Source organism: Hyposmocoma kahamanoa, unplaced genomic scaffold (assembly GCF_003589595.1).
Source record: "Hyposmocoma kahamanoa isolate Upper Pololo Valley unplaced genomic scaffold, ASM358959v1 65, whole genome shotgun sequence".
Lineage (NCBI taxonomy): Eukaryota > Metazoa > Arthropoda > Insecta > Lepidoptera > Cosmopterigidae > Hyposmocoma > Hyposmocoma kahamanoa.
The window spans coordinates 13,052,838-13,073,396 of NW_020653853.1; the positions used below are offsets into that span (position 1 = coordinate 13,052,838).

Sequence of the window (20,559 nt, forward strand, 5' to 3'; positions counted from 1 at the left end):
ACAGACAAATGGCACTTGTCAACTAATGCCTCAGAAATAGATACGTTAAAGTTTAGTAACAGTAGAACTCGTATGGAAAAGTATTGGTAAAGATTCTTGTGAACGAGTTCGTCCAAAAAAGTACTATTTATGCCCCCAAGCTGTATATGTTACAGCTTGGGGGTATAAATAGTACTTTTTTGTTTTGTTGACCTGGATAACAACTCTAGCAGAATGAAAAAAAAACACAATCCGATTTATAGTTGTTCTCTTATGTTAACACTGCGAGCATTGACACTAAGAAGATATATTTTCTCTCAAAAATCTCGCATCGCCTGACTGTCTGGTCTTAACGTTAACCGTATATACCTGTTTTTAAGACTAAAACAGAGCTATACGAATAAGAACTCGAGACCTCTGCGTGGCAATCCAGTATGGTAACCGTTCGGCCAAGGAGGCAGTTAATGTAAATTTAAGTCATTTTCTTAGTCACTTTTCCATTTCAACCGTACCACACACGAGATAAAACGCAAATTGAATTACACGTAAAAAAGATCGTTAGAAATAGTTCAGTTGAATTTGTTATTCAATCATTTGATATTCAAACATTTTTTTACTAATTACTTCTCTAACCTGGTATTCCCTGTACCATGAGAACCAGAGTAATGGAATTCGCGGATACAGTTCTATCACAAAATAAGGCCAAAATTACACTTGAGTTAACCTTATCTTTAAGTACCACAAGTCCATCTTAAAAAATAAGCTTCTCATTGCGACCTAAGCATAAATGTTCTTATTCGTTTTAATATTTTATGCAATATCATCGTTAGTTTGCAATTTTCACCTATAACAATTTTTTATTGCTCAAGGTGGACTCAAGGTAGTCTATTTTATACCATTGCGTAATTCGAACCCTTCTTTGTTTGACGAGAAACAATCAGACAGTCACTTTGTAGAAACACGAATAAAAAAAAGTGTTCATGTAACTACGTAGATTAAAAAAAAGTATTTATGCTTTCCCAATGAACCGTATAGGTACGACGAGCCGCATCTAAATGTGTGATTCGTATTAACAATTTGATTTCACCTTACACCGTTTATATAGCCCTCAAATTTGCAGTAAATTTTTTTTAAACACCATTATGACTAGAACTATGGATCACTACTTACTACGTTCCATAAATAACTAAATCGTTTTCCCCATTCGCGTTACTATTTTAGTACAGTATCATTTATTCTGGCCTTTTTGAGAAATCTTTAATCTGTGTCTGAGTGTCTGAAGTTATTATGCAACGGTAATGAAAAAATCAAACAAATTGTAGTAGAATTATTCTGTACACGGATTCTAGAATTAAGTCATAAAGGAGAGTTACAATAAGTGTAAATTTTATAGAGAATAATACACCGGGCTTTTAGTTGACTCCCGTGTTAACGTCAAGTCTGATATTTGTCAAACATCGAAAATTAAACGTTTTTTGTGGGCATAATCAAAATTCTTTGAAAAATAAAACCACTAGCATTAAATCAGGAATGAAACGTCATTTATTTGCGATTTCAGTACTTGTAAGTGACGTCACAACTTTGTATGCTCCCAGTCGATTTCGGTTAAGTCACGTGGGCTCACATGTACTTATGTAGCCAATCTTCTGTGCGAAGATCCTCGCGCACTGCGAGTATTTTCAAAATAATAACTGACTACCGCAGACAGTCAAGCTTTCAGTTCGTTACGCGTAAATAGTAATAGAACCATATAAGCTACATACCAATTATCGTTCTGTTAGAAGAGACCGGAGCATCCCCACTACATTGATTTTAACCATCAATATATCTAACGGCAGGGTAGGCGTTCCGAAGCTCGGGAGTTGTTTTACAACTCGAGTCGAAGACTCAAAGATAGGGACTGCGATCACCACTCGGGTCGTGGTTGATTCAGCAGGTGTCCATTGCCATCCAGAGAGGCAGTTTTTGAGACAGCCACAGGGCGGATTTTTTTTAGTTTAGTAATTTTTGACAAAATGTCTTGTAAATCCCAGTTTTTAGGATTGTGCGAAAGGAACCTCATCGCACGCCGTAAGATCCTATTCCAGTACGCCTAGCGTGTCCTGAGCAAATAATCGGCGAATACCTTAGGCCGATTGGCAAATCCTTTCACCATGATGGCAAGCATTGTATATATTATTATCATCGATACGATAAGAAGATGTTTCTTGTCAGTACCTATTGAAGCGTAGTGCTGATCTTTAGGTTATAAATGTATGATCTTCTTTTTAATACTTGTTTTTATTGATTAAAGTTTGTACGCCTAGATATGGCTGATGTTAGTCGAGATATCGATAAACAAATTTCAGAATAATTTCTAGTTGTCATCAATGATATTAATAAAAAAGAATTAAATCAAGGTCAATGAAATAAATACGGAAGAGGACTCTGAGTTGACTCCCGTACATTCGCCTACTTCTTTGAATTCGGCTACATCGCGCGTTGGAAAACAGGAAGTTAGATGGGACAAACTGACTCCGAAAAGATGGTTCTGGCACTTCGCTTGACCCTGTTACTGCTGACACTCGATCACGGCCTCAAAGCACAAAAATGCACACTATGACATTCCGGTCGCATGTTACAAATAAATAAGTAATCAACCATTTAATTTAAACTACGGGCCTTGATTTCAGAAACACATTTTTGTGAAACACATTCGTCCGGTCCGGGAATCGCACCTCGTGAGTGGCAGACCAGCATGGTAACAGTGCGGCCACGGAGACATTTGATTAATGAATATCATAGTAGTAAAACATTATAATGTTCATTACATTTATTATTAGTAGCAGTAGAGCTCCTTGTGAGAGAGTTCGTCCAGAGTAGTAGTGCCACCTTACCTATTTCTGCCGCCAAGCAGTAATGTCAGCATTACTGTGTTCCAGTTTTAAAAGGTAAGGGTGCAGGTGAAATTACAGGCACATGGGACTTGTCAACTTACGTCTCAAGGTGACGGGCACAGTGGCAGTGATCGATGCAATTTAAACTGTTGCACTGTAATTGTCATGGCCAGGCGTGTAACTTACCATCAGGCGCACAACTTATTCATCCCGTCACTTGATGTTATAAAAAAATATATATTAAAACATGTTTGAACGCAAAGTAAATTTCCGTTGTACACAGTCCATTTTGTATTATTACATATTGTATTATATTTATTTATTGTGACATGTAAATAGTCAGGTGTTACAAGTGGATTACATTTCGACTAGAGTGTAGAACTTTGACCCTGAATAGGGCACTGTTATGTTGTTATTATAGACTAAAATTGTTATATTACATTGATAACATTTAAAGAGGAGAAAAATGTAATGTACGGTACTTATAGATTGAAATTAAGTATAGTAATCAACTTGTGTAACTAACAATAAACCTGTCTGCGATAATACGTGTTTCAATAAACACCTTATAATCTAATAGAGTAATTAGGGTATTTGACTAAATAAATTACGAGACAGTGTGACGGCACGCCATGGTTTCAATACAGACAATAAGTTTCGGATTAATTGTACTTTTTTAAAAACAATCAAATCATATTCGAACCGCTTCCGCCTGCGATAAAGGATCAATGTCGAAAAAAATGTTTTCATGTCGTATTTATTGCCGATACCTATTTTGTAATGTCTCGTCTACAAAAAACTATTGTCTACAATTGGTTTAAACGATTTACAATACGACCTCCACAAACAGGAAGCGGATTGAAATCTACAGGTGTCACAGTTACTGTGCACGCAAGACCACTTCTATGCAAAAAAGAAAGAATATGAGATTAAGATCCTTCCCATTATACAACTTTATAGTGTCGACAGATCAACTTCCTTGGACAAATCCCAGATGTAAACAAATTGATCTTCGGGTCACATTCAGGCTGCTTGGAAGGAATTCGAAAGTTTGTGACATTCAGAGCTCAAAAAAAAATTCGACGCCTTCATGACGACAAATTCATTACGTGAGGGACTCAATACAATCATAGGTTATTAAAATAGATCTTGATAATTTGTTGTTTGATTAGCGATTGTATCAAAAAACGTCATTTGTAATCTATAGCAGAGAGTGCAATTACGACCAGCTACGACGTAGGTAAAAACTGAAATGCGATCTCTACAGTACTTAACACACCAATTGCCGGACTACCACGCAGAGGTCCCGGATTCGATTCCTGTGCCGTATTTGGTATTTGTATGGCCCACATTTATTTCTCTCGTGAGTTTGGGTGTAATTTATGGTTGGCTATGTGTGTGTCCATGGCACCTGCGATACAGGGATTTCCTAGTGCGGGGCCAGGAGTGTGAGCGCGTTATTATAATTATTATATTCATACATCCATACTATGTACCACGTGTAACAAGAGCAAATGCCTACGATTATATAGGTACTACAAAGAATTTGCTGAATCTAGCTATATATTGTTGATTCTTAGTGTTAGAACATCTCACCTCCCCCATTGGGAAACTCAGTCGTCTTACACTTTCAAAAGGAAATGTAAGTTTCGGTTACTTTCAATATAAAGAGGCCGTAATTGGATGTAGTTTCATAGGTCCAGTCAATTTATACATAGCTTTTTTCCTATATTTTATTCTTAAGTATACTGTTCATCCATTTTAATTAATATAATATCGCTAGACAGTCACGCCAATTGTTTGATCTCAAACCAGGGAATTCCTTTACCAGGCCTACCAGGAATTAAACCCGGGACATCATTATCCAGCGCCAACCGTTCAAACTGTTGGAGGACTGAGGTCGTCGATTATAACTTTAAGTTTAAGTTATATGTATGTATATAATTATTTAATGCTCAGTGGCGTTATTGGTCGAGACGCCACATACAGCACCTGCACTGAACTATATAACTAGTTTCACCAAAAAGGTAGAGTCTCGCTGAAAACAGCTTAACTGGGACCTTATGGGCCCTGCGGGGGCAGAGCCGGGATTATGTGAAACTGGGCTGAACCCTGAAGGGGAGCAACCCGCTGCACTAAACCCCCGGGGTGTTCCTCCTCTTAGCTGCAGACACGCTATCCACAAGTGGTTGGCCGCGTCCAGCGCTGCCCCTCCCCGAGAAGGAAGACACAACGGTCCCCCGACTCCAAATCTAAGGCTCGCCGAACACCAGACGAGCCTTCCATCTTGGGCCTCTCCATGCTGGGCAGCGAACTCCCCCGAGTCCGCTAACCAAGGGCCATGGGGCCAGGATAACATCCCCTCAACTGTGAGGTTCAGAGGGTGCTCCCCCAGCCCCCGCGGCGGATCTGTTAGTAGGCTCCGCCGCAACACCCTACGCGCATCCACGTGGACTTTCCGTAAAGAGTCCTTTGGAGCGCCCACCGCACGATGCCAATCGCCCAAATTCGGCCGCGGAAGACAGGACGAGCGGCAACGACACACCGACACGTCTCTTCCCCGCGACCCTCCTCTCCGCATGCGTCCGCGCCTACCCGCTCGGCCTAGATCAAAAGACGAGCCCGCGCGCGGTACGCCCTCCTCCTCGGGCCAGGCTAGCTCCATCGGCCGGTCTGTGAGTTCCTCTTAGCTTCACCGTGGGATGAAATCGACCACAGCTACTAGAGCCCCCCCGCCACGACAAGGTGGGAACCCATTCGAGGGGGACCCAAGATTTGACCTGTACCATCTTGTTGGAGGGTTTACTCCAGTATAGAAACTACTCCCAATTACTTAGCATAGAATTTATTTATTTACCATAAATATATTTACACGTCAGAACTAATGCACCGTGAAAACTAATCTATTATGAAAACAATAATTTTAATAATAAAAAAAGAAAAAATACGCCCATCGCCACGCAAGCAAATCACAGTCCAGTGCTGATGCCAAGAATTCGTTGAGCATTGTGAGGGCACGGAGTAGCGGCGAGTTCCTATGCGATACTGTATGCACCGAAGTCATTGCGAATAATTCACGATGTCGCACTCTGAGAACTATTTTAGGGACGTATGGAACAAATAATATTATAAGTTGTCCCACAAGTTCAGGACAATAGAACAGAGACGAGCAAGTTGCTATTCCGTCTCACTTCAAGAGAATTATATTGCACAGTCCCCAGTAAATACGTCATCGGGTACAGAAACGAGTGGCTACATTTTTTTGTATAAAAATCTACGGAAACTTTTTGGACCTTTTCTATTAATAATGAATACGTAGCTATGCGGGTGCCACACAAGTGAAGCCTTAATCTTGGTGGACAATTCGTATAGCACCAGAATCAGGAAAGTTTCTGACGTTGCGGATTACAAAACCCAGTCTTCAGTTAAAGCAGTCGGCACCAAGGGTCACCACATGGACATGCAAACTGAGGCGCGAGTCACAGACTACACCAAGATCCTTTATAGAAAAGACACGCTTAATTGGCTCCTTCCAAAGCACATATTGCACATGTAACGGAGCACGAGCACAGTTGAAAGTGCAGATAATTGAAAATGGAAAAGGAGCTTGTTATCCACACTGCACTGGAACACTACGTTGACGTCCTTTTACATGGACTCAGAATCTGCTCTCTGCTCCACACCATATACTAATTTGAGGTAGCCAGCACAAAGCAGATAACGGGAGTACTTAATAATAACTAAGGCTATCCCAAAGTAGGTGTACTTTAATCAGTTATAAATTCCTGGCTATACCATTAAGTATAACGTACGAGTATATTTATATTTACGATGTAAGTACGCCTTTTGTCAAATATTTTTAAGCTGTATCATAAATCTTTATTCTTTATTTTATTATATAAAACAAATTCTCGAAGCGAATTAAAATTTTAACAACATAGCGTGCCGACAGGCGTCAAGACTGGCTCTACCAAAAATCACCCCAAACAATTCCAGGTAACCTCGTTACTGTTGTATCGGACTTTCCACAGCTCGTAAACTTCACTCGCTCCAATCGGCCGTCAAATCACCGATTACAATATTTCTCCACAACATGTCTTAACGATACTTTAAACGGCATCTCAAGCAATTTTCGCGCCTCCATTGCTTATTTGCGCTCCCCGAATTCAATTTAATAACAATTTAACACTCATCGATTTTATGTTATACACTTTACAAAGTAAATTATGTAAATAACGACCGCACCATAGTCGGGTAGATGATAATTTTACAAAAATTACACAAACACCAAGAAAAGAGGTGTGCCGAACGGATAATTGCTATTATAAATTTTTCAATTAATTTCTCGAGACGTCTACTATACGAGAAAATTGGTGTTCTTAAGCGAAGAATAACGAGGAGCTACTGATCAATATCGGATACGCAATGGTTTCTAGAAAACTGATATTTACTTGTGAAAATAGCATACTTTTGCTGGTATACAATTTCACTTTATCTCTTTGCAAAGTGTGTTTTAGAGAAGTCAAGGAACAGAAATCGATATTGGACTAATAACTCGAGATTATGGAGATGTTTATGCAATAGTATATAATAGTGTGTTGTTGAATTCTCTGATTAAAAACGCCATCCACGAGTTACGAGTACCAAGTCACGTCACGCAACAAAGTGTCGATTCTTTCAATGATAACTGTTTGGCAACTTTTTTATTACGGCATTGCGTTCGATTAGTTTCAGACACGAAAAACTGAGGCACGAAGTCCTTTTGCAACTTAGTAACGAGTTTCGTATCGTGTAATTGAAAATTATTGGTTACGAGTATCGTTTATATTAATTACAACAGATATTCAATGATCATTCGTTTGCCGTCGAATTTTATCTATAAATGTAAATGAACTTTAGTTTGATAGATGGAATATACCAGTAGAATTTGTTATTGCAAACACCTAGATGTAGATAAACCTGAAGAATTTATTCAATGTACTCACGATGTAATTAACTTTAATCAACAGTGGTTTTATTATCTATAAAATCTTTTATGTAAACAAGCAGTAAAACGTTAAATCTGTCAGCACCTTGTTTACCTAGTTACAAAATATAGGACCGCGTCAATAATTAGTAACAAATATCGCACTTGAAAACACACTATTTGAAAGTTCATAAAATTACTGAATAAACCAATAAATTTATGTTCTCGTTTATAAATGGACAACTAAATATTATGTACATGAATAAAAACAATCACATTATTCGCAGTATCTCGTTTATAAATTTTCAAGATACAATTTCAGTATTTGGTTTCAAGTGCGATATTTACTTAAATATAGAAAGAAACAAAGAAAATCTTATTCAGTACCATTCATTTTAAATTGTACTTACAAAATAAAAAATAAATTGAAACTAAAATGCAGATATTGAATGGGCACCACTTAGCTTATGCCGCGGCTGAGAACGGCCACGGCGCTGGTACTATGTGGAGCCCATGGAGTGCATCACAGGCGCACCAAACAAACACCACACACGAGACACTGACATTTTTATGTACGCAATCAAATACACATAATATATTTCACATCAATTTGAACATGATAAAATTTACAAACTCGTCAACTACATGTATTTTGTAACTTCATATATGCGTCTAAGAGAATATAAGAGTGAATAAATCTAACCCAACGTGACTGAGGTGCCCTAACACAGTCCTGCATGGAGATATCAACTTTATAACCCCAGCTTCTACAGGCTGTACTTAATGTACAAAAACTTTTTTGATGCTATTATAATGTATCATAAGTATTGATAGGTTTCTTTAATGCACGTCGTCAACACTGGGTCAAAAAATACACGGGATGTCGCCATCTATTACAAATCCTTAAATCTCAGACAATTCAAACCATAGCGGACTGTAAAGTCATCCGGACAACAAGAGCGCGAACAGTGGAAAGATTAAATAAATTAACATAACGGCGCAGCAGACGCAGGATCGTGCCGCTAAGACGTGCCCGAGTGTATCTCACGCGATCTCGTCCTTCCGATCTTATCAACGCGGGTCACTGTGTCGGACTTAGGCCTTACCAAGACAACTAAGTGTCATTTAACAAACCCGCATAATGAACGTAATAAATCCATAGTGCAATACAAGAACTATTTAAGACTGTGCCCAAGTGATGCAATCCAGATTTTTCAAACTACAATACAAGGAACTAGCTTCCTAAATCGGATACCTATCACAAGCTAGTAATATGATTTACTGAATTTTGTTTCCCCGAAAACATTTCGACTTTTAATGCACAGATTTTGAATCATTTGTCCGAAAACACGTTCGATTTTTTAAATTATACCATTTTTAGTGTTTCTCTATTTTAACACACTAATAAGTATTCGTTTCCCGATTCTCATTTCCCCAATATTCTGTTTAGCTAATGTACCGACTTCGATATTTTTGTTATACAAAAACCTATATTTATAATATATTCTTGTTTATGTTTTGTTTTACCTCGTATTTAATTTAGTGTGATAGGCACAAATAAACGATAAATGAAGCTTATTGACTTTAAATGAATTTGAAGTTGCTACTTAAAAAGTCCGGTTATTATTAAAAATATGTTCGGAAAAGCAAACAAATTCATTTCTGCTTTTTCATATACTAACCTAACCCACTAAAGGCACCTAGATTTATCCCCAGGGTTCTGCTTTTGAATTCATTTGTTGTCTATCTATCTTTATCTAAGAATAATAATTTTGTCGAAACGAATATTCAGCAATCAACAATATATGGAAAACAGACAGTAAGATAATCACGAAGAGCAAATAATCTTATGCCAAAATAAAATATATACGTATCAAAAAAAAATATTTTAATAATAGTTTATCCGACAAACGATACTTCTGCTATAAGATATTTCTACCAAACAAATTCGTGTTTGTGGTAGGTTACCTCCTAAATCAGTAGCTTTATATAATATAATAATGACATAGTATCATTTATTATCACCCAACAAGTACAATAATTACTAGTTCAATTGTGTCCAAACAACCATTGAAACTGACGTCAGTGCGGGGTTAATCGGGTTTTAAGATACGTACGGTATCCATACGCAAGATACTATCGGCAAATCAAAGTGTTAATTAATTATGTTTAATTACTTACATGTATGTAATTACGAGACTAATTAAACGTAATTAATTACAAAGTACTCAAGTAAGTTCTTCTCGTATCAATGGCGTACAATATTAATGCTTGCCACCGTGGTGAAAGGATTTGCCAATCGACGACGTGAGGTACTCGCCTATTGTTGCCCAGGGTACGCCAAACGTACAGGACAAGCAAGAACGTTACGTCGTGCGGCAGGGCTTCTTTCGTGCACCCCTCTTAAGCAAGTAAGTACTCGTGAAGGCTAGTTCAGAGTATGGCCGACGTTTATCCGTAAGTAACGTCGAGTATATAACCAGAAATAGAGACGAAACGTCAATTTTGTTTGAGAACTATTCTGCCATATCATGACGGTGATGACTGCGCTCCGATTGGCCAGCCCGAATTCGAAATAATTGACGGGTGTCGTCAACTGTCTCACTTCAAATCAACCAATTAACTTTAGCTTTGCTATAATGGACGAAAATTGGAAAATTACATATTTAATATTTAATTATCGATGAAATGTGATTCCGTTTGTTCTGTAATGAGATGTTTTGCTGTTTTTCCACACCACCGACTGGAACAGTCCGCCATAGTTAGAGATATTATCTTTATTACAATAAATACGGAATATTTTTGGAATATACGGAAACGTACACACAGGTCACCTGTTGGCGCTGTACTATTTCAGTTTTTTAATCTGTGATTTCAGCGCAAACGAGAGTTGATATTTAAAAGTGATATAAGACCCATTTCCCTGATGAGCTGCCAGGGATCAATGGCCCTTATTTCGTCTCTACTTCTGGTTATATACTCGATGGTAAGTACATACGTGATATCATCGTGCTTGTTGAACCTTACGTACACACTATGATACTAATCACGTATATTTTTTGCAAGTGACATCTCAAGTATCAGTACGTTACAATTTCCACGTGGATTTTAAAAAGTGCGTGATTGCATCATTCAATCTGTCATTCATGAAACTTCAGGCTAACGCGCAAGGTAAGTGCGCCTAATGGTATGCTACACGCCTATCCATAACAGTTGCAGTACCACTCAGAGCTTTAATTGCATCGATCTGAGGGGCACTGCCACTGCGCCCGTCAACCTGAGACAAGTTGACAAGTCCCATGTGCCTGTAATTTCACCAGCACCCTTGCCCTTCAAAACCGGGACACAGTAATGCTGACATTACTGCCTGGCAGCAGAAATAGGTAAGGTGGCAGTACTACCCCGATGAACTCTTTCACAAGGAGTTCTACCAATATTCTAATTTCTATGTAACCTTTATCGTTTTCTTACAATGAAGCTTTCAAACTGGTGTTTATCTAACATGTCTGATTGAAATTGTGAAATGCATCATCCTAGACAAAAGTATATAATAAACACAAGTTAGAGAACCACTCTTTCATTTAAATTCGGAAACAGTAACAGATATATTCAAATAAGAAAAACACTCAAGATGCTGTTATCTAATGAGTGTAATATAATAAATCGATCAAAACTGACGACAGTGATAAATTAATGAGAGTGCTGTATAAAACAAACGGATGCAGTGCGTCCGCGCATGCTGCCGCCAACGCTAACGCCACGGCTAATCAAAGGACGGTAGCTGAATCAAATGGCGTCTATAAATCTTCCAAAACCAGAAGATTCAATTACATGGCTACCGGAAGGCCAGAAGAGTGGCAATAACAAATTGTCCAAGATAAATAAAAGCTCTTTAATCTACAGTAGAGGTTAAGAACTCGTTCCTTTATCGAGTCGTCGCGTTTTTTCAAGAAATTTATCGAGCGCTTAATGCCCTGGTCAAAAATTAATTGGTCCCCTTGAGTGAAAGCCTCGCCGCTCTCAAATTATAACGCTCAAAAACACTTAAGCTAAAAATCAGATCGATCCATCGTTACGTACGACGATTTAAGTTATCTGATACCACAATTGATAATTATCTAAGTTATAAATATTTTTTATCTGTATCTCCACAAATATAAAACAAATTATTAACTGTAAAAAACACATATTTGTAAAAGTTTTGGTAGCGGAAATTAGTATTCTTGGTGAAGCCTGAATGCTAATTGTATGCTCGTCCTTTTAAAGTTTATCGATAGTCTCAAGCAGAATAGGAAATGCGAACGACAGATTTTCCTAAGTTCTCGTTATCTAATATCAACTTCTTACGCAAATCTCCGGAGGGCTCGTACAGCTCGTACTTAGCATCATCTCTAGATCTAAATGCGCCTTATCTATTGAAAACATCCACAAGACTACTGCATACCTTCACGAAGAAACATCTGAAATCTCGGCCACTATTTTGCAAGCTATAACTAAAATAAAACTTAAAACCTTTATTGCGTTTGATATTAGGTTGAAAATTTACTATTCAGAGAGAAAGTAACGTGGTAAAATGACGTCTTACCCTATTTGGGTATGGAATAGCTAAGAAAGTGATACGACATGACTATGACACCTCGTTTGCGGATAGAACGTGTTGATATTCACATGCACAATTACCCAACGAATTAAGTTTAAGAATTAGGTTGCAGAGAAAACGGAGATAAAGATTCGCTAAGCGGAAACATTTAAGATATTGTGCTCCTGACAAAAAATCCCACTAATTGTACATACTTTTGTAGGAAATGAAAGGGAAATTAAAATATTACTATTTCTTAATTATGCAACTAAATCACAATATGATGAGTGCATGCGTCCATGTCGCTACATTTTTCGGCTGCAAATTTTTTATATTTTTTTCTATGTAATTGTTCCAGTAGTTAGTACTGTTCCGCCCTCGCGTGCAACTTTAGAGGATTGCAAAAGTGCAACGGTATTTTCTTTTTTAATTTGTAAAAGACTAATTTAAAATTTTACTTGCAAGGAGTTTATTCATGTATGGAAATTACCAAATATATATAAATATAAATTATTATAAATTGTGATACGATTAAAATATAAAATTGCTGTTTTACACTCAAGAAATTAAAGAAAAAAAGAACGTTTTAAAAATACTAAATATTATTTATTATCCCTATTAATATATCCACACTGTCAATATTACTTCTGCTGTCTTGTGGGAAGATTATTTATTTCTTTGTGTTATATATAATATATGTATGTAGGTAGTGAGGAACGCGAATCCACAAAATGTTTCGCGGCAACCATTGACTTACAATTATATGGACGTCGGGTCCGCGCTAAAAAGTGTCCGCACTTGTAAGGCGCTAAAATCGTATACAGAGCGCCAAACTCCGCTTAAGTCTTCATTTGTTCGACTGACAGCGCGATACTGCGATGACATTACAATTTAAATTTCGAATAGGTTGACTTGGGACATTTTTTCCGTGGTTTTTGTATTAGACCCGTCGTCCATTTATTTGTAAGTCAATGGCGGTAACTAAATTATTCTCCTTGTAGATAAATATCCAAATTGCCGAAACCGAAAATACCACCATTTTCGCTAAAGGTTAAATCAGATATGAAGGGTGGCAAAGATCTTTAATCTTTTTTTTATGATTTAAACGATGGGACGAATAAGTCGTGCGCCGGGTGGTAAGCCACACGCTTATGCAAGACAATTGCAGTGCCACTCAGAGCTTTAAATCACAAAGATCTAAAGGTCACCTTGAGACGTAAGTTGACAAGTCCCATATGCCTGTTATTTCACCAGCACCCTTACCCGTCAGAACCAGAACGCAGTAATTTTTATTTTCATTTATTTATTTATTTCAGGCTACATGACCCATATGATGATTACCTTAAGGACTAACAAACATATAATATAATAAAATACTATTTCTAACTAATCTACACGTATTGCACTTGACGGCGACGTGTGGAGCAATCTGGTGTCGGCCAAAATTCTTCCTTCATGAAAGTCTACAGATGCCCGGACTCTCACCACAAACGAATTGAAATTCACGTTGTGGCGGGACTCCAACCGCTCGATCCTCAAGGTATGTTTGTAGGTATTTGGCTTTATGTCTGATGTACATACAAATATAAAAGTTTAGATGATGAAGTGGAAGGTATGTACGAGGACATATCAAGAGCATTACACAACACCACTAAGGCCCACTTCAACGTTGTTATGGTGGACTTTAACGCTAAAATGGGACTCCAGAGTCTCAACGAATCTCGAATAGGCCCACATGGTTATGGAAGTAGGAATCACAGGGGGCAGATGCTGATCAACTTCCTCGAGAGGGAGGAGCTCTTATTGATGAACTCCTTATTTAAGAAGAAGCCTCAAAGGAAGTGGACATGGCAAAGCCCCGACGCTGTGACCAAAAATGAGATTGACTTCATCTTGGCGGATAAACGGTACATATTCAGAGACGTCTCCGTGATCAGGAGGTTTAATGCCGGATCTGATTACCGACTTGTACGAGGCTCTCTGAATATCGATCTCAAACTGGAAAGACGCCGCTTGATGCAGTCCACGCTCCGGCCTAATCCACTCCAGAACATGGCGGGCGCCGATAAGTTTCAGAAACTTCTCGAACAAAGATTCGTTGAATTGGAACCCACTGATGACGAGGCCTTGTAAAACGTGGTTGAATAGTTGAGGACAGAGGGCATCAAATTTTGCTGATTGCAGCGTACAGGTACGAAGTCCAAACTCTCGGATGAGACTCTTCGACTAATGACTAAACGACGAGAAGACACTCGAGCCACTTCGTTAGAGCGCTCAGACGGCAACAAGAAGATTGCGAAGATGATACGGCGCGGTCACTCAGCAGCTTGGATGGAGCCACCTGACGAAGCTTACAACACACGATGGTCGAACCACAACGTCGAATCCGGAGATGCTCGCCGAGATAGAAAACTTCTATGGCCGGTTATACGCTGCACATGTTCTTCGTACCCTACACGACGACCACGATCCCAGAGCCGCCCTGATGCGCCACAATACCGACGACCTTCCAGATATAAGGCAAGACGAGATCGTATTAGCTCTAAAACAGCTCAAAAATGGAAAAGCCCCTGGTGAAGACGGAGTTACTTCAGAACTTCTGAAGTCCGGAGGAATTCCAGTCATCAAGGAACTACGGAACCTATTTAACTCCGTCATTCAATGTGAGAGAACTCCTAAAACGTGGAACAGGAGTATTGTAGTTCTCTTTTTCAAAAAAGGAGACAAATATTTACTTAAAAACTACAGACCCATCTCACTCTTGAGGCACGTATATAAGCTGTTTTCTAGAGTCATTACGAGTTTCTAGAGATCGTCTCGCCAGAAGACTCGACGAGTTTCAGCCTCCGGAGCAAGTCGGGTTTCGACAGGGATACAGTACCATAGACCACATACACAGTGAGGCAGATTATACAGAAGTCAGAAGAGTATAATTGGCCCTTGTGTCTAGCCTTTGTGAACTATGAGAAGGCTTCTGATTCCGTCGCAACCTGGGCTGTCTTGGAATCCTTGCAGCGGTGCCAAGTGGACTATCGTTACATCGAAGTGCTGAGATGTCTGTATAACGCCGCCACTATGAGTATCCAAGTACAGGACCAGCAGTCTAAAACCATCCAATTACGCAGAGGAGTGAGACAGGGGGATGTCATGTCATATCCCCGAAACTATTCACAGCCGCATTGGAGGGTATGTTTAAGACGCTGGACTGGAATAGTATGGGCATTAACATAAACGACGAGTACATCTCACACTTGCGATTTACAGATGACATAGTCCTAATGGCGGTGTCCCTGGAGGCCTAGCGTCCGCCTCGCGACTTATTGGTCTTAACATGAACTTGGACAAGACCAAAGTCATGACCAATGATCACATTGACCCGAGACCCATAGTCGTAAATGGCCACCTTCTTGAAGTTGTTTCCGAATACACTTAACTCGAGCAGATTCTGCAGTTAGGTACAAACAATGTCGAGAAGGAAGCCAGGAAGAGGATTCAGCTTGTATGGGCAGCGTTTGGGAAGCTACGTCGAGTCTTCTCGTCACCTATACCACAAAGTCTAAAAACAAAGGTTTTCATTCAGTGCGTCCTACCTGTTATGATTTACGGAGCCGAGACGTGGACACTCACGATACCGCTAGTCCGCCAATTTAAAGTCGCTCAGCGAGCTATGGAACGGGCTATGCTCGGAGTTTCTCTGAAGGATAAAATTCGTAATAAGGTTATCCGACCGAGAACTAACGTCACCTACATAGCTCGTGCAATAAGCAAGCTGAAATGGCAGTGGGCTGGCCATATCTGTCGAAGAACCGATAACCGATGGGGAAAACGAATTCTAGAGTGGAGACCGCGACTTGGCAAACGTAGTGTAGGGCGCCCTCCGGCCAGGTGGAGTGACGACCTGCGAAAGGTTGCTGGCGGGAAATCGATGCGACAAGCTGAGGACCGGGCGAAATGGTGCACATTGGTGAAGGCCTATGACCAGTAGTGGTCTGCGATAGGCTGAGGATGATGACATACAAACAGTAATGATCAGTAAACAGAAATGGCAGAAATTTCTACTGTGGCAGCACTTCCCTGGACGAACTCTTTCACAAGGAGCTGTACTGCAATGTGGTATTTCAATTTTTATAATATGAAAAGGTTTGTTTGATAGTTGGTACGCGCTTTTATCGTGGTTATCATATAGAAGCAGCAGTGAAGATCTGTTGTTTAGCTGTGGTTGTTAGATGAGCTATCATGGTACAACCAGCAGTCAACAATCTAAGTAGGTTATAGTGGATCACTCCGTGGCTAGACAACCAAACAGCTACTAACAACTTTCTGTGCGTAAGTTTCTTTTTTGGATTTATCGCTAAGCCGGTTCATCCATCGCGATGATCATTTGCGACTATCATGGAGAATCCATTTTACATCACAAGTCACAATGATACGGTCCAAAACTCCTTCTTCTCTGTGTTGATTTATTAAGTTTCAATCAGTGTTGCTCGTAGGACAACTATAGGAAATGCTGTACCCATTTTACTGGTTCGTTATAACATGGTATTGCGAATATGTATATAGTTACATCAAATAACATTGCTAATTACTCCGTAGTTTGTGATGATCGGCTTCAATTATGTCAACACTGTAGACCTTAAATGCTTATTACACTAAACGATTTCAAGCGACCCAAACTCTAATAAAAGGTGTAATGAGTCAGAGAGTTAAAGTGCCTAAATGGGCGACTTATATTTAAATATGAACGGCACCCTAGTTAGGGGCCACGCCCACCCTTGATGCAGGGCTATTGAAATCGGATAGTGTAATAATGCTTTTTACTAGTATAATGAATGAAGATTGAAGAACGGATGTAATAAAATCAGTGTCTGTAACTTTAAACGGCCTTTGTTTCTTAGGTAACAACTAAAAAAATCTAAAAATAACTGTCATAAATAATTTTTTATTTTATTATTTTAGTTAGTTAATAAGTTAATTAAGATATCATGTCATAACTGCCCAAATGCCTAGCCCATAAATATGGTTTACTACTACACCTACTTTTGAAGTAGTCTCGAAAGTCTCGGTTTTCCCAGGATTTTCGAGACCGAGTGAATCGATACTGAGTGTCGATTTTTTCCCGGGACGCAGAAATGCAGCGAGATTGAAAGCCTTAGGTATAGCGCAGAATTCAGCAGGTCAATTTCATTTCGGTCGAGTTCATTTGCCAGTTATCTTTTGCACCGCGAAATCTGGCGAACCAAAATCGCACATAATTTCCTACATCTCGTTAATATCTTGAATCCTTTGCTACAACGGAACTTGTAAAAAATACACGAATTTTGGTACGAAGTGTCTAAAGCGATATCTTATTAAAAAAATTCAAAATTAACTAAAACAATAACAAATTAATAATTTTTTAACGAGATACTGAATTTTACACTCAAACAGACATTTCACAGACATTTCATTTTAAAGTCACTAGAACCTTAGAACAGCGTACGTATTCATACTTTAACGCTTAAAGTTTATTTAAAAGATAATTTATCTTGCACCGAATTTTAGAGACAAATGTATTGCGCCTTATATATTTTCTTAATGTGAAAAACAGAAAAAATGCGCTGATTCTCACAAATGTATTGAACGTGGTGTGTGTTCAATACATTTGTGTCACGAACTCGTGACGCTAAAATTCGAGACTGGAAGTTACAGTGTCTACTCGTTTGCAATAATCCACTTTTGCCCTAGTAAAGCAATGTACTATTCTTTGATTTATTAATTGTAGATAGACTGTATCTTGATTTAAATAATCTCAGTACAGAGTACTAAAAAAACCAAGGTCAGGGAATTACATCTATTTGCCAAGTTTTTTGAAATCGATTACGGGTAGGTAGGTGCGCGAACCCGGATTCATCCGCTAGTTTGCCGCCCTTACAGGTGGCATAATTTTCTTCAAATTGAAACTCTGAGGTACCCTCTTTCCAACAAAAAAGGAATCATGAAAAATCGCTTCACAAATTTTATGTTATCGCGTAACATACATACAAAAAAATACAGTCGAATTAAGAACCTCCTCCTTTTTTAAAGTAATACCTGAATATACCTGAATTCATAAGTGGATGTAATGAAAACGCAACTCAAAATTTTGCACCATTTTGAAATTAATTGTACGTATAATTTCTCTACATCTAATCTTTTGTAATTAATTGACGAATGCAAAATAGACAGTGTAATTTACTCAAACGACTAGTTTAAAAGAGCAATTAGTTTTTGTCATCAAACTTGACATTTTGTGGGTTAATTTTATTGTAAGTACCTTTAGAAGTCTCGGCGGTGCCTTTGAAGATTTATATTTGCAGATATTGACGGTTTGTGTACGATAATACAGCGGCTTTCGTTTCGTACTTGGACTGTATTAATTAAGAGTATTTTTGTGATCATTTATCAACGCCTACGCCTGCCAATGTTTGGGACGATCACTAAACATGGATATACGGGCCAATTAAAATGCATAAAAAGTGTGCAGTGATAAATAAAAAAATTGCTCTCAAACAAGATAGTTTTAGGTGTAGTTAAATTTTATTTATAGAGTTCTTAGATTTTTGCGATTGTTATATAGAAAATTAAACTCAGCAGTGACTATGGGACATGTAAATGGCGGAACGTTGGTTTATTTAAAACAACCAATATACCCATTGACTTACAATTATATGGACGTCGGGTCCACGCTAAAAAGTGTCCGCACTTGTAAGGCGCTAATATCGTATACAGAGCGCGACACTCCGCTTTAGTCTTCATTTGTTCGACTGACAGCGCGATACTGCGATGACATTACAATTTAAATTTCGAATAGGTTGACTTGGGACATTTTTTTCGTGGTTTTTGTATTAGACCCGTCGTCCATTTATTTGTATGTCAATGAATATACCTAAGCGATTTAGATACGAAAAAATGGTTCCATTTCCTATGTGAAACCTTCGCTATTTATTAGTATTTCCTTTTGTTATTTTGTTAACAGGAAAGTGTATTATATATATGTATTAACAAATTTAATTATAGTAGTATATAGTAGCAGTAGAGCTCCTTGTGAAAGAATTCGTCCAGAGAAGTGCTGCCACCTTACCTATTTCTGCCGCCAAGCAGTTACGTGAGCATTACTGCGTTCCAGCTTAGAAGGGTAAGTAAGGGTGCTGGTGAAATTACAGGCACATGGGACTTGTCAACTTATGTCTCAGAGTGATGGGCGCAATGGCAATGCCCATAAGATTTTTGCGATTTAAAGCTCTGAATGGCACGGCAACTGTTATGGATAGGAGTGTCGCTTACTACCAGGCGTACGACTTGTTCATCCCGTCACTTAATATTATAAAAAAAGACTTGAATTATTAATACAGAAGTCAAAACCACAACTTCGAGACTAATATTTTTTTTCTTTAATAAGGTTATTGTTATAAGTACGAGTAAACTAAGTAACCCAACAAGCTACCGTGCCAAATTTCATAGATACGGTACTCTAAAATGGACACTAATTAACCAGTTTGTTAAAACTAAAACTTTTACCTTTAAGTCGTTTAGTAAACGCCTACTTCAACGTTTTATCATACTAAATATTGTTCTGAGACAAATAAACATACATTGTTATAGTAAGTGACCAATGTGATAAAACTCCAATACTTATGTGTGCACATGTTGTTACAGTCTTAGCACGTTAGGTAGCTGAACAGTTAAATTCCTTTCTACATTCTTACTAGTAGGTACTTGCAAAACACAAAGTTTCTCATCGGAAATAATAATTTAATTTCGTTAATTTTATTTGTTCAGAGTAAAGAATTAACCGGAGAGAATTACTACCATAGGTAAAAGTCTTATTATCATATAAAATACTACTACTTGAAAAAAAGCCGTTGAAAAATCGCAAAAAGTAAAGCCCCTCACCTGTGTTTGGTTTTTATTTGCACGAACAATGACCTACATAATAATAATCTCTTTAGATAGCAGGTTCGTATCCATCAGCAGAAAGTATTTATAGTTTTGTAGCGCTACCGGTACACCAACTATGGGTTCAGTTACATTTGTAACCAGCTGAATGTAACGGCGTCGTCTCTTGTCTGTAATATGAGGTGTGTAGGTGATTTACAGTGTAAATGAATTATGTGATGACACTTTTGCACTTTGACAGTTTT

The 20,559-nt window shown here is 38.4% G+C and overlaps 1 pseudogene; it reads left to right on the plus strand.

The window, feature by feature from the left end:
* The first annotated feature begins 10,967 nt into the window (after positions 1-10,967).
* On the plus strand, positions 10,968-17,491 carry LOC113231528 (annotated as a pseudogene).
* Positions 17,492-20,559: the final 3,068 nt, after the last annotated feature.